General features: G+C 37.2%; 1 pseudogene; it reads left to right on the forward strand.

The window, feature by feature from the left end:
• The first annotated feature begins 8,899 nt into the window (after positions 1-8,899).
• Positions 8,900-14,348, forward strand: LOC125995768 (methylmalonic aciduria and homocystinuria type D homolog, mitochondrial-like; annotated as a pseudogene).
• Positions 14,349-15,803: the final 1,455 nt, after the last annotated feature.

Raw genomic sequence — 15,803 nt, forward strand, 5'->3', positions numbered from 1 at the left:
TCCAGTAATAAGAAATGATGGTGGGGGGCTGGAGCAATAGTACAGCAGTAAGGCATTTGCCTTGCACACAGCCAACACAGGACAGACCCCGGTTTGAATCCCAGCATCCCATATGGTTCCCCCGAACCTGCAGGAGCGACTTCTAAGTATAGAGCCAGGAGTAACTCCTGAGTGCTGCCAGGTGTGACCCAAAAACAGAAAAGAGAGAGAGAGAGAGAGAAAGAGAGAGAGAGAGAGAGAGAGAGAGAAATGATGGCAAAATAATCATTGTAGTAAATAACAAGAGCAAAAAGAAAAGAACTTGAGTTCCCAAGAAATGAGAAAATATACAGTAAGTAATGAAAGAAACATAAGAATAAGACTATTAGCTAGAACCCCAGAGTGTCAAAATATAAGAAACCAACTCCTAACCCCCCCCACACACACACAAACTGATAGATACTCTAGCCCCAAAGGCGCCATACAAGACCTTAATTCAGGTAGAGATGAATATAGGTCCATAATCCCTCATATTCTAGAAAGTTTGTTTCATCCTGGAGCACATTGCTCCCAAGAAATTCCCAGTAGAGACATAAAATCTCTAGATGCCAAGGAAAATATATTTTCATGAACATCATTTTCTCCAAAAATAAGAATCATTTAAACTGGGTATGGTATGTATAGAATAAGAAGGGGGGTTGGGGCCAGATTCCACTTTAACTAACAGCTTTAATTAAGAAGAAAAGTAGTTTATTAAATTTTTAATTCTTTGTTGGTTATGGTCATGACAATAATTTACTTCGTAATATTTTACAATTTTATGTTCTTTAAAAGCAGAGATTAAACTTGGCTTAACATTAAATAGAATTACAGATGAATCATTGAGTTAAACATAGGTGGAAAATATAAAGTAGTGGAAGATAGATTCAAATCTTAAAACTATCATGCAATAAACAAGCAATGAAATGTGATTTTTTTCCCATAAATCAAAGTACCAAGGAAAGATTCAATTGCAAGTTGTTTTTTAAAACTAACTAAAATGTGTCTTAATTTTTTTTAGTTTCTGTTATCAAAAATATTTTTTAAAATTCTGTCACTTAATCATTGTTAAATCAAAAAAATTATAATTAAAAAAGTATTTGACAGCCTTTCTCACTCCAAAGCTACTCTCTGTCTCCTCCTCTTTAGTTTTTAGAAATGGTTGGTGAATTAGAGCTAACAGAATGTTATTTTGCTTCTGATATTACCTAGGAGCTCTTTCCATAACTCAAGATGCATTTCTTAGAGATTACAGTAGTCTGTCTCAAATCATCTTTTTTACTTGCTCCACTAAATTTGGCTTTCACACATGGAAGGAGGTACCTCTGATATTAATCCCCTGACTCCATCAGAATATAGGGAAGCACTATATCTTGCCATTTACTGCATTTTAAATGACCATGATTATCTTCTCTTTGTCGGTGCCATAAGTGCATAGGTTTCACTGGGACGTTGGGGTCCTCAAGCTCAGCAGAACAATCTGGTTCTGCATTGAAAATGTACAGCATATGTTTTATTATCTTCACCATGTCACCATGTCATGTTTTATTATCTTCACCATGTCATCTCCATTTTTGGAGAACAGACTAAAAGATGGTGCCTGAGAGTTTCTGTGATTATTTACGCCTGTTGTTTTTTTACTTTCTATTCATCACCTTCACTGTCTCTGTTTCTTTGCTTCAATCATAATATGGTCTATCTCTCACTTTCATGGCACTAACACTTTAGAATTTCAAATTTCAAAAGCACAATAAGTGGATTTGGAGAGATAGCACAGCGGTGTTTGCCTTGCAAGCAGCCGATCCAGGACCTAAGGTGGTTGGTTCGAATCCCGGTGTCCCATATGGTCCCCCGTGCCTGCCAGGAGCTATTTCTGAGCAGACAGCCAGGAGTAACCCCTGAGCACTGATGGATGTGACCCAAAAACCAAAAAAAAAAAAAAAGCACAGTAAGTTTCATGTTATTTCTTTAAAACCTTATATAATATTTGTATTACTTATTTCCTATTATTTAAGTCCTATCCAGATAAGTTTGCCAAATGTCAAAAGAAAATATAACTTAAAACTGCCAAATATATATTCTAAAAACAATATATATTCTAAAAAGGCACCCCAGTTTGGAACAGTGTCACTAGATACATACCCAGGCCAGAACCACTTGACCCCACCCCGCTGAAGACCATATCACACATTAGCCCTAGGCTCCAGCCAGACATCAGAAGCCAGCTCCACAGTTCCAAAGAGGCAGCCATGTAGCCAAAAAATTATCCTTCACCCTCAATTGGACTTCCTAAGAAATCTCTCTTGCAGGAAAGAGTCTATCAGGAATAAAGTGGAAAAGATTCAAACAGACTAAAAAAAAAAAAAAAACATGGCAAAGATATACAACACCTTACCATGAGTAGTGAGCAAAATTGTCATCTGCAAAATCAGTAAGTACAGCCACCTATATAACCTCTCAGAAAATGACTTCAAAATGGAAATGCTTAGAACATTTAATGAGCACAAAGAACCCATGAAGTGGATGACCATTAAAATACAAGAGGATCTGAGAACATAGAAGAGAAAGTACAAACAGAAATATCAGGACTGAAAATGTTGGTAGGTGGAATGAAAAACTCACTGAAGGCCTTGCCAACAGAGTAATAGCTGCTAAGGCAGAAGTAATGAGCTTGAAGAAAATTTCCAGAAAGCAGAAAAGATATGGAAAAGCTCTGCAAGAATTCTTCACTCAGACTCTTACTTGAAAAAACAATACACACCTTCATGTATTTAAAATAAAACAGCTGAAAAACTTCATTTTTCAAAAGCAACTTTCAAAGGAGAAATGATGAGTCTACTTTAAAACATGACAAACCCTACAAACACACCAAACTTCTACAAACGATCTCACAAAACTCCATAACAGCAATCTCTCTCAATGTCAATAAAATAAATGCACCAACTAAGAAACAAAGAGTGGCAGGATGGTTTAGAAAATTGAACCCAACATTCTGCTGCCTACAGGAAACACATTTAAATAGTCAGAACAAACACAGGTTTAAAGGCCAAGATTAGAAGAAAATTCTTCAAGCAAACAGCCCTCTCAAAAGAGCCAAAGAGGCCATCTAATATTAGACAACATAGACTTTTAAATTCAAAAAAGGTCTTAAGAAAAAAATAGGGTTATTTCTTTTTTATTAAGAATAATTTTAGGGCCCGGAGAGATAGCACAGTGGTGTTTGCCTTGCAAGCAGCTGATCCAGGACCAAAGGTGGTTGGTTCGAATCCCGGTGTCCCATATGGTCCCCCGTGCCTGCCAGACGCTATTTCTGAGCAGACAGCCAGGAGTAACCCCTGAGCATCGCCAGGTGTGGCCCAAAAACCAAAATAAAAGAATAAAAAAAAAAGAATAATTTTATTGTGACCAAAGTGGATTACACCTTTCACAATAATATTTTAGGTACATAGAGGCATTGAACCCAAGGCATTCCCACCACCAGTGTTGTCCTCCTTCCAGCCCTGTTCCCAGGATGCATCTCATATCCCCCTTCTTTGCCCCCTGGGATGCTAGTATAAGTGGTCCCCTCTGTATCTAGCTTGTTGAAGAATGGGTATCAATTCTGTTGTGGTTGGCTTTGGATTTGGTGTTTAAGAATGATTTTTTTTATTTGTACTCAATATTCATACAACTGTTTGGTCTTGGTACTATCTATTTTCCCCTGAATTTATGAGGCAGAACAAGATGATTCAAGTTATGTGGTTCTTTTTGAATGGAAAGTAAAGAAAAAAGAAAGAAAAACAAAAAACAAACTAACAAAACAAAAAAAGCAAAAAAAAAAAAATCCGGAAGGGGTCTATCTAGAGGGTTATAAATATCAATTTAAGAGAAGAAAGGGGAAAAGGAAGAAAAACGTCACAAAAAATAAAATAACAATTAAGAAAATAAAAACAGACAAACAAGAAAAAAAAAACGCAATCTACAATGACAAAAACAAACGAAGAAAAAAAAAAAACCTGAAAAGCACCACCACAAAACAGACAGCAACCAAGCAGTAATCAAGAGCCCAAAAGAAAAAGAAAAAAAGAAAAAGAAAAAAAATATGCTTCCTTTTTTTTTTTCTCCCCTTTTGCATGGGCACAGTAAATATTTGGGGAGACTAGAAAAGGAAATCCCTTGGCCTAAGAGATACAAGGTTTCTCTGCCCTTGAAGCATACTCTCATGGAAATAACTACAGGCTCCATACATGCTCTTTTACTCTCCCCTAAGTCTTTTTGTGGTGTCTGGAAACTTTCTGCTCAGTTGTAGATGAAAAAAATCAGGCCTCTGTAACTAGAGATCTTGGTATTTGCACAAGTCATAGGGTGGAGCCTAGGATAGAATCTTTCCTTATGGTTCTAGAAGTTCTGTTCCAACACTGTTGTTTTAATCAGTCTTCTGTAATTGGTGGTCTTGGTGTTTGCACCAATCATAGGACTAAGCCTAGGATAGTCTTTTATTGTGTTTCTAGAAGTTCTGCTCAGTTGCAGTTGTTTTAGTCAGACCTCTGGAATTAGAGATCTTGGTTGTTGTATCGATCATAGACCAAAGCCTAGGCTAGGGTCTTTCTCATTGGTCCTAGGAAAAGTTCTGCCCAGTCATGGTTGTCACAGTCAGTCTTAGGGTCAGACCTCTAACAACAACTTAAGAATAGATCTCTAATGTATGTCTTTATGTGAGCATGAGTACATAGAGGACTCCTCTCTAAGTGCCTAACCTAATTGTAAACAATTCATGCCTATAGTGTATATAGCCCCTCCTATATACTATCCCTTCTTGCCCCTTAAGAAATCCTACTATCCCGGGCCAGTGAGATAGCATGAAGGTAGGGCATTTGTCTTGCATTCAGAAGGACAGTGGTTCAAATTCCAGCATCACTCAGTCTCCCAAGCCTACCAGGAGCGATTTCTGAGCATAGAGCCAGGAGTAACCCCTGAGCACTGCCAGGTGTAACCCAACAATCAAAGCAGGGGTGGCGAACAAGTTCAACACAAAGAGCCAAAATTTTAAACTGTGAGAGTCGGAGAGCCACACCACGCAGTGACCTGCCAAAACAAACACTCACACAAAAGCATATAATTTTAACAAGAATCTGTTCAACACATATTGCATTTTGCCATTTTGAGTGAGGGTAAAAAATTCTGCAGTGATGGTGAAGGTATGCTGCATCCTCCACACTAAGAACTAATGGCAAGATGTGACACAACATGTGACACACGGGTCCCCCCGCTCACTGGCCCATGCAGTTGTTTCCGAGGATGGGAGACGGGATGACGCAGCCTTGGGGGCGGAACTATGTGCTCGGAGATCTCTCCTCAGAAGTCCCTCCTCAGAAGCAGCAGAACAAAATCCAAACTTGGCAAAGAGCTACAGTATACAAAATAATGATAAGAGGCAAAGAGCCGCATTCATTTTGGCCAGGAACTGCATGCGGCTCGAGAGCCACGTGTTCACCACCCCTGAACCAAAGGAAAAAAAGAAAAAGAAAAAAGAAATCCTAAGTCCAACTGTATCTAAGGGGTGTATCAAGTCAACTGTCATAATAATGCACTGAAAATAGAAGTAAATTACTAATAGAAGTTAAGAAATAATTCTGACACCTAGCTCATTCCTAAACACCCAGTGAATCAGAGAGGATATCAAAGAAGAATTCAAAATATTTTGGAAACAATTGAGAATGAGGATAAGAGCTTTCGTAATTTGTGGGACACTAAATGGTGGTGTTAAGAGGAATATTTGTAGCTCTGCAAGCATTCATCAAAAATGAAAAAAGGGCCCATATAAATAACTTGACTGTACAGCTTTAAAATTAAAGAAGTACCAAAAATAATCACTCAAAGTAGGCAGTAGGAGGAAAGAATAAAATTTAAAGCAGTAATGAATGAACTGGCAGATGAATAAAACACTGCTAAACAGAAATTAGATAAAAGTAAAAAGAGGGGAAAGATTTTTTAAACTAATGGCAATTAAGATATAAACTATCAATATCTGTGTGATATAGCAAAGCTGTGTTGAAGCTAACATCAGATTAATACCAAAAACAGAGACATTTACAGAAATTTTCAGACCAATCTCTCTGATAAATACTGAAGCCAAAATCCTTAACAAAATCTTACCTAACTGAATCCAACAACTTATTTTTGAAAGTCATACACCCAATTAAATGGGATTTATCCCAGGGATACAAGGATGAGTCAATATAACCAAATCAATACACCACATTATTTAAAGGAAATATAATAATCATATGATAGTATAAATTGATGTATTATAAAGCTATAGTGATCAAAACTACTTAGTAATGGCTCCCTAATCAGTGGGTCAAAATCAAATACCCAATGACAAAATGCCATATATATGGTAGCTTTTTTTCACAACAGCTTAAAACATCAAATGTAGTAAAGATAGCCTCTTCAAAAAATGGTGCTGGGGAGAGTAAATAATTGCATGTAAGAAATTAAAACTTGATTCATATCTCATACCTTAAACAAAAGTCAATTCAAAGTAAATTGAAGCCAGAAGCTTTAAAGTACAATAAGGAAAATATAGACAGAGGTTCCAAGATTTGGACTTCACGGGCATCTTTAATGATCTGATATCACTGGCAAAGACAAAAAAATAAAATATAAACAAGTGGGATTAAATCAAATTAAGTAGTTTTGCATAACAAAAGAAGCATGGGCTAATACTAAAAGAAAATTAACTGAATGGGAAAAATATTTGATTTCAATACTTTAGATAAGGACTTAATAGTCAAGATATATAAAGTACTAATAAATATCAGCAAAAGCAAATTTAAATATCCTATCAAAAATTGAAAGAAATGAACACTTGTAGAGGAAGACAAGCTTATTTCCAATAAACACCTGAGAAAGTACTCAGCATTACTTATCATTAGATAAATTCAAATCGAGACAATATATTATTGCATACAATGAAAATAGCACATATCAAGAACAGCAGAACCAAACTGTGCTGATGGGGTTATGATGAGAAAGCAACTCTCACCCAAGCTGAAGGGGTTGTTGTCTAGTTCATCTCCTGGGAAAATGCTATGAATTGTCCTCAGTAAACTTAGAATTGAGCTGCCACATAACCCAGCAATTCCAATTTGGAGGTATCTATCCCCAGGACTTAAGAACATTCAAAAAGACATATGCACACATTATTTATTTCTGCAATAAGTACAACAGCTAAGATATAAATTCAACCTAGGAGTACAACCACAGATGAATCAATTATGAAAGTGTGTTATTTTTATATGATGTAAGTTGTAAGGAACCATAAAACCATGCAATTTGCTACAACTTCATGGTAACTGGAAGCTATCGTGTTGAGTGAATCAAAACAAAAGTGATAATCTTGTGTAATAATCAAGTGTGATGATCTCATACTTATCTGAAGTACAAAGAATAGCTGGATAAGAGAATGTAATTGGGGGGCCCGGGAAGGTGGCACTAGAGGTAAGGTGTCTGCCTTGCAAGTGCTAGCATAGGACGGACCACAGTTTGATCCCCCAGCATCCCATATGGTCCCCCCAAGCCAAGGGCGATTTCTGAACGCATAGCCAGGAGTAACCCCTGAGCGTCAAATGAGTGTGGCTCAAAAAAAAAAAAAAAAAAAAAAAGAAAGAAAAGAAAAAAAGAGAGAATGTAATTGGGGCTGGAGTGATTGATAGCACAGCGGTAAGTCATTTGCCTTGCACACAGCCGATCCTCGGTTCAGTCCCCGGAGTCCCATATGGTTCCTAAGCCTGGAGCTATTTCTGAGTGCATAGCCAGGAGTAATGCCCAAGCATCACCAGGTATGACTCCCTTCCCCTCCCCCCAAAAAAAAGAGAAAAAGAAAATGTAATGGAGTAAAGGAAGGGTGTCTAAATTAGACTTACCATCAGAACCTAGGGAGAATAAGGATGGAAAAGGAAAATCAAGGTGGGAAGAAAGTAAGAAAGGCAAGTAATTGGAGAATATTGGTGATGTAGGAAAGTGATATAGCCATACATCCAAAGCACAGATTTAACAATACTGAAAACATGAGATCTAAGCTGAAACCACAAAACTTTAATATACCTGACAAGGTGGCAAGCAGAGAATGGGAGTGGTTGGTTGAGGGAAGGGATGATGGAGCATGTGAGCACTTGTGATGTGAGTGGTAGGATTGGTGTTAAAACAGCATATAACTAAAACTCAACTATCAATAACTTTGTAAACCATGGTTCTTTACAAAAAATTTAAATGAATCTTATTCATTATAATCTTATCTTCTTCCTCTTCACTTTAGTAGGCAACACATTCATTATCCTGTTGCCAATGCTGGACACCAGGTTCCACTCTTCATTGTACTTTTTCCTCTCCAATTTTTCCTTCTTGGATCTCTGCTTCATTACAAGTTGTGTTCACCAGATATTGGTAAATATCCAGGGCACAAATAGGACTACTATCTTTCTTGTGTGTTCTGTCAATCTCTTCATCTTCCTGTTCCTGGGGACCACTGAGTGCATCCTTTGGACAGTGATGGCTCTTGATCATTATGTGGTTGTCTTTCAGACACTCCAGTATGCTACTATTGTTATCTATAAAAGGTCTGCCTGTTGTTATATATGAAAGGTCTGCCTGTTGTTCCACCTAAGACCTGCCAGGTGGGGGCGCTGTTGATAGATAAACAAAGAGTGGGCGGAACAAGGTGCAGGGAGTCAGTTGGGGCAGTTGACTGACTGGCTGGAGGTGTGGTGGAGCTGGTGGTAGGTTGAGAAAGGACGCTACATCCAAGCTGTGGTCCCTTTTTTGATGCTGCCCTGTGTGTGGATTATTTGCTGCAGACAAATATCATCAAGATCTTTTTCCCTTCCAAGGGGATAGGAGAATGGGAACCAATTTCCCAGTCTGGGAAATGGATGAGGAACAACAGCAAATGGTACCGGAACAAGCTGAACCTGGATTCTTAATAACTGTAAGTAACATGCTTTATTGGAAACTTCATCTGGAGCCCATTGGATGGCTTATGTGGTTACTCACCTGGATTATACAGCCTTGTTTTAAACAGATTGGTTTTGTCTTAGTCAAGTGGGATGTAGTATTTTGTTTTGAACAGATTTGTTTAATAAAATGGAAAATTCTTGCTGTAGGATGGTTGTGGTCTGCAGTTGAAATGAAAATTTATAATCACATACCTACATCTCCTGCACTGTCTTTATCCTTCATAGTATTTGGAATTTCTATCTTGGCTATTATCATTATGGTGAGCTTATTGATTGACTGGTATTTAGAAGACAGAAAGATTAAAAATAGAGAAGCTAAAACCAGTATGGATAATAAGAAAATTTATCTGACAAAAATTCGGACCAAGGTGTAAGCTGACAAATCCAGCCCCTCAACCAAAAATAAAGGTATTTGTCTTGCTAAAACTAAGACTCAGGACAATAATTTAGAAACTCACAACCCCAATCCAACTCTTAACATTAATGACCAACCTCCGATGCTAAGTCCACAAGTAAATCCTGATTTGATTGACAAATTGTATAACATAACAGTGCTGACTCAGATGATGAATCAAAGTCATGTCTCCATGCACCTATTCCACAATTCAGGTCTCAGAGCCCTATTTAAAGTAATTTTGTTAATCGGCCTCAGTCCCTTTACATGGAGTAAATGTTTCAAACTATGAACCCCTTGAAATGGAAGACATAGATCTGTTCAAAAAGTCATGTAAAGATTACTGTCCAACATCACCATCCTGTCTGGAGTTACTAAAATTTTGGTGTCAAAAATCAGCTTGGACTTTATATGATTTAAAAAAAAATTGCTATCATATGCCTACCAACTAAACAGCGAGTTGAATGAGAAATGTTTTATTCAGAAGGCATAAAAGACAAGCTATATAGACTGGATAAAAAAAAAAAGAGTGGCTGGGATCACTCTCTTATATGAATTATTGATGGCAGAAAATCAATATGCAAATGTTCAGATGCAAGCTGCTTTACCTAAGGAAGACTTAGATATAGTTAAGGATATAGGTCCCGTAGAGATAGCACAGCGGTGTTTGCCTTGCAAGCAGCCGATCCAGGACCAAAGGTGGTTGGTTCGAATCCCGGTGTCCCATATGGTCCCCTGTGCCTGCCAGGAGCTATTTCTGAGCAGATAGCCAGGAGTAACCCTTGAGCAATGCCGAGTGTGGCCCAAAAACAAAAAAAAAAAAAAAAAAAAAAGGATATTTCATTGTTCTCATAGGAAAAAATTGATACTAGCAGCACTGGTACAGGGACCTTTTTAAAAATTATCCAAGGCTCCCTTGAACCGTATGTAGAGTTTGTAGGTAGGCTTAAAGATGCACTGAAATTACAAGTCAAAGATGAGAAGATGATAAAAATTCCTTGAAAAAAGTTTAGCTTATAATGCAAATTCAGCCTGCAAATCAGTATTAGTTCCGTTACTTGACAAGGCAAATCTGAATGATTCCCTATATGCTTGTCGGAATGTGCATGAGATACCCCAACCCCCACCCCGCTTGAACTCAGTACAAACATTCACAGTTCCCATGGGAAAGATGCCTTTCTCCCCCCAGGAAGAAACTACTTTCCGGAAACCAGGATTTTTCCCCGAAGTGGGGTAAAAGGGATCATTGGGCATGAGACTGCAGGTCCAGAAACCTCTTTGATAACAACCTGAGGAGAGGTTTGAACACAAATCCCCCAGGAGGCAAAGTAACTGCTACCATTGTGGGAAGTGAGGGCATTTTAAAAGAGATTGCCTACTCTTTTTAAATTTAGTTCCCCAGGAGCACAGATACATGATGCAGGGAAATGCCCACAGGGCCTCACCCCAGGCCTACTGAAAAGGGCAAAATCCTCAGACCATAAGCTTTCCCAACTCAGCCCAAGAAAATTCAACATGATTAGAGAATTGAATCACGTGACTCGGGGAGCACCAGGGTGGACATAATATATATTCAGAGGACATCACTATTTACCCAGGACAATGCCTTTATATGTTGAGAACTGGCATTATGGGTCTGGCACCCCCAATACACTGGGTTTAATTCTTGGCAGAAGTCCCCTCAACCTAAAAGGTATATTGATAACAACTGGTGCCATTAATTCAAATTCAATGGGAGAAATTATTGTAATTATTAATGTAACAGTTGCATGGATCTTTAAGAAAAGGGAAGCAATCGCCCAGCTTGTGATAGTACCTTTTGTCAAATGTGGGAACTCAAATAAGATAAGAATCAGAGGTTTTGGAAGCACAAATCCAGGTGCAGTTCACAATTCACTCATGGCTATGGTTGCTAAATTAAGAGATGAACACCCAATGATAAAACTTTAATTGGAAGGGCAAATGTTTGAAGGGATGCTGGAGTCTGGGGTTACCATAATCTCTGATAAAGAATGGCCAGAAAATTGGCCTCTCCAGGAAATTCCATATTCTCTAGAATGTATAGAAGGTTGAAGTTCCTATTCTGAGTACAAAGACTATGGTATTCATAGCCCAGAAAATCAAAGAGCTATAATCAGAGCTCACATGGGCCCATTTTCACCATCTTTGTGGCGCCATGACTTACACAGTGAAATGCAGAGTTTCACATCCCATTAGCTCCAGAAGCATCCAAACCTCCCAATGATTCAAAAACTCAAAATTGTTCTTAGGGGCCACTGCCATAAAAATTCCAGCACCAATAAAAATAAAATGGAAATCTGAAGAACCAATTTGGACAGGACAGTGGCCCTTTAAATCTGATAAATTAAAGGTGCTGTCAAAATTAGTGGATTAACAGCTAAGTTTAGGACATATTGAACCTTCCTTTTCTCGATGGAATTCACCCATATTTATGATAAAAAAAAATCCTGGAAATGGAGACTTTTGATGGATCTTAGAGCTATGAATTTATCCATGATACCAATGGGAAAATTGCAGACAAATTTGCCATCTCCTATGGTTATTCCAAAGGACTAGCCATTAATAATAATTGATCTAAAAAATTGCTTCTATCATATTTCTATTCACCCAGATGATAAAAAAACGTTTTGCATTTTCAGTTCCTTTTTTCAATAAAACTCATTCCTGCAGGCATTTCCAATGGACTATTCTCCCCCAGGGCATGCTGAATTCCCCAACAATGTGATAGATATTGTAGATAAGATTTTGTTCCTGCTCATGAAAAATTTCCTCAAGCCTTGATCCTTAATTACACAGGTGACATCTTGCTGACTGTGAACAATGAGACAGATTCATAAAATTTATACTCTTATGTTAATGACTTTTTATAAGCATCAGAACTAAAAGTAGCTTTAGAAAAAATACAGACTATGCCACCTTATCAATACTTGGGTTTCATTGATCCACAAAAAAATTTCCATTAATAAAAAGAACCTCAGAATGCATAATAATTTTCCAAAACTTTTAGGAGATGTAAATTGGCTCTGCACTGAGCTAGAATCTAGAATTCAGAGCTGTCTAATCTGTTTAAAACTTTGGAGGGTGACCCTGCCTTAAATAGCCCGAGACAGTTAATACCAGCTGCTCAAAAAGAATTAAACTTCTTTAATTCTTTAAAGAATTAAATTTTAATTAAATTCTTTAAACTTTTTTTTGTGGGGGGGGGGGGGCCACACCGAGCAGTGCTCAGGGGTTACTCCTAGCTGTCTGCTCAGAAATAGCTCCTGACAGGCACGGGATCCCCGGTGTCCCATATAGCTCCCCCAAGCCAGGGGCAATTTCTGAGCGCTTAGCCAGGAGTAATCCCCTGAGCATCAAACGGGTGTGGCCCCAAAAAAACAAAAACAAAAAAATTCTGTCAAAATTCATTCTGGGAGAAAAGGTATTTTTGCTGATTTTCTTTACAATAGATTCTCCTATTAGCTGTGCTAATACAACAAACAGGACCTTTGGAGTGAGTGTATTTGCATAACAAACAAACTCTGCTCAGTGGTGTCCTATTTACAACTGATTTCAGAGCTTATTATCAAAACAAGACTTAGATCCATATCTTTGCTAGGTTGTGACCCAGATGTAATCGTTTTGCCTATATCAAAAAAGAAAACAGAGTAAATATTCCCTTTTAATGAATCTCTTTAAAGGGCCCTCTCAGATTTCACAGGAGAAATATCCACCCATTATCTTGCAGGAAAGACTTGGGACTTTTTTTTTCTTTTAAGAAAATTCAGTTTGTTGTTTCTTCAATTGTTCAAGATTCCCCTATTCCCAATGCCAAGGTTTTTTACATTCATGGATCACAGAATGGAAAGGGAGGAATCACAGGGACAACACTAATATAATTATAAATACCAAATATATATCTGCCCAGAAAGTTGAATTGGCAACTTTAATTCACCTATTAGAAAACATAACAGAGATTTTGATGAATGGAAGAGTCTGGCTCAAGGTGTGCTGGAGGTGGCTGTGGTCTCACTGGAATAACTTTACTTCAGGACAGCCCTTGTGCTTCTACCCTCTCCACCAGAAGTGGCCAATGTGCTCTCCCAGAATTTTGATCATTAGTTAAAAGGGTTGTCAGTCCTAAAGCCTTTTCAACTGCTGGATCTTCAGGTTCTGATGAATCTCATGTGGCCACTGCTCCCCCAGATATATGCTCTCAAACAATCTGGCCTAATTAAACTATGAGGCTGTTTGGACCTTAGGATCAGAGACTTCAGCTTCCTGGAAACATAGGCTTTGATTGCCACCTTAATGGAACTGCATCACAGAAGAAAAGCCCGGTTCATAAACTTTACCTGATGTTTTAGCAAAACCTTTATCAACTGAAAAGCATGAGTTTTTGATGGCACAATATGTGAATAAATTTTGGGGTAATGATACACCTATTGAACAAAAAATTAATAGTGCAGAAACCTATTTTGAGAGTGCCAAAGTAGAGTGTGCAATGCAAACATGTCCAGAATTGTTGCTAAGAGATTTTGAATCACTATTTCCTGAGATCGCCACCAACAAACTTAAGATTCTGACTGTAACACAAAATACTAAGGATGATATGAGTGATATGATATGAATGATTGAAATGAGGAGGTCAAAAACAAAAGAGAGCTACTCTTAGAGAAGTTTATCAGTGGTGCTAAGGAAATTTTATATGGTCTTCAAGCTGAAGGATATTAGACTGATTTATTGATCCGTCATCTGGTTTGACTTTTTTTGGACCTTATACAAACACTCTCTTTGAGACATTTAGGATTCTTTGTTGATCATCTTGGCTGCTGTAAAGTGATTTGTCATAGTCTTTAAGGTACCCATGTGTTTGTAGGAAGTATCTTCACTAATGCCACAGCAGACAGCATATTATTTAGAAATTAAGTGGAAACTAGCAGTAAAATCAAGATAATTGCTGTAATATTTCTACATAATATTTGGTTTGATCTTTAAACACTTGCCAAAGGCAAAAACAAAAAAAAAAGAAAACTAACCTCTACAACAGGTAATAAGGATTTAACATTCACACCCCATAACTTGAGTGAGACTGACAATAGCAATAATCCTTTACAATCCAGGATACAAAAGGAAAGACAGGAACCTACCTTAACTGGGCTCCAAAATATAGGAAACTCTTGCTACATGAATTCAATATTGCAGTGCATGTATATTTCAGACTTGACTCAGTATTTTTATCAAAAACGTTATAAAAAAGATATTAACAGGAAAAATCCAATGGGACATAAAGGTAAATTAGCCAAAGAATTTGGTCAGATCATTCAAAACCTTGTGAAATGAATATCATAAATATGTTAACCCTAAAAACTTCAAAGTAACAATTGGCTTACTTAATGACTAGTTTGCTCGACATAATCAGCAGGATCCACACAAACGATGTTTCTCATAGAGGGACTATACCAGAATTTGCTTAATGAAAATTTGATGACAGATAAAACTAAATGCCTTATGGACAATGAAAGTTATGAATAATCTGGGCAAGAACACCAAAAGGCTCATGCGTCTATAATTTAAGATCTCTATCAAGGACACTTCAAATATATACTTCAGTGCTTCACATGTCATCAAAAATATGGGGTTTATGAGATGTGTGTTCATTTGTCCCTTGCTGTCATGTCTACAGATAAATGTACATTACAGAAATGCCTCTGAATTTTTTAAAGAAGAGTTAAGAGACAACAAGGTTTATTGCAACAACTGCAACACTAGAAGGGATTTTTTTTTTAAAGAAACTTATGGAAACTGCCACCAGTTTATAATATATATGAAACGTTTTGTTTTTGATGGCAAACAAATTAAAAAATTACACACTTATGTGGATTTTTCTTTAGAAGACCTTACTTTAGTAAAATTCACTTCAGAGATTAAAAGAAAGATTGAGAAATACAATTTATCATCAGTATCAAACTATTATGGTAAAGTTTACTATGGTTACTGTACATTATACTGTAAAATTGCTGCAAGACAACACTGGGTCAATTTTGACGACAAAAAGATCAAAAAAGTCTCTAATAGATTTGTAAAATCCACAGCAGCATACATCCTGTTTTATACTTCTCAGAGAGCTACAATGAATGTCAAATAATCATTTCACTTCCTTTTCAGTTCCTATTAATGCTCTATGGTTCTTTTCACAAGTATAATCACTGAAAGGGATTGAAAATGTTGGATTCCCATTTCAGTTGCTTTTTTGGTGAATTTATGTCTTAATTTTATTATTGCTCTGGGTCACAATCGTGAAATTTTACAATTTAATTTGTGTTATTCAAGGTTCACCTGAAAGAAAAATTTCTCATCGTATCAATGTTTTTATATAACAGTTTATTTAGGTA

This window comes from Suncus etruscus, chromosome 18 (assembly GCF_024139225.1).
Source record: "Suncus etruscus isolate mSunEtr1 chromosome 18, mSunEtr1.pri.cur, whole genome shotgun sequence".
NCBI classification, from domain to species: Eukaryota; Metazoa; Chordata; class Mammalia; order Eulipotyphla; family Soricidae; genus Suncus; species Suncus etruscus.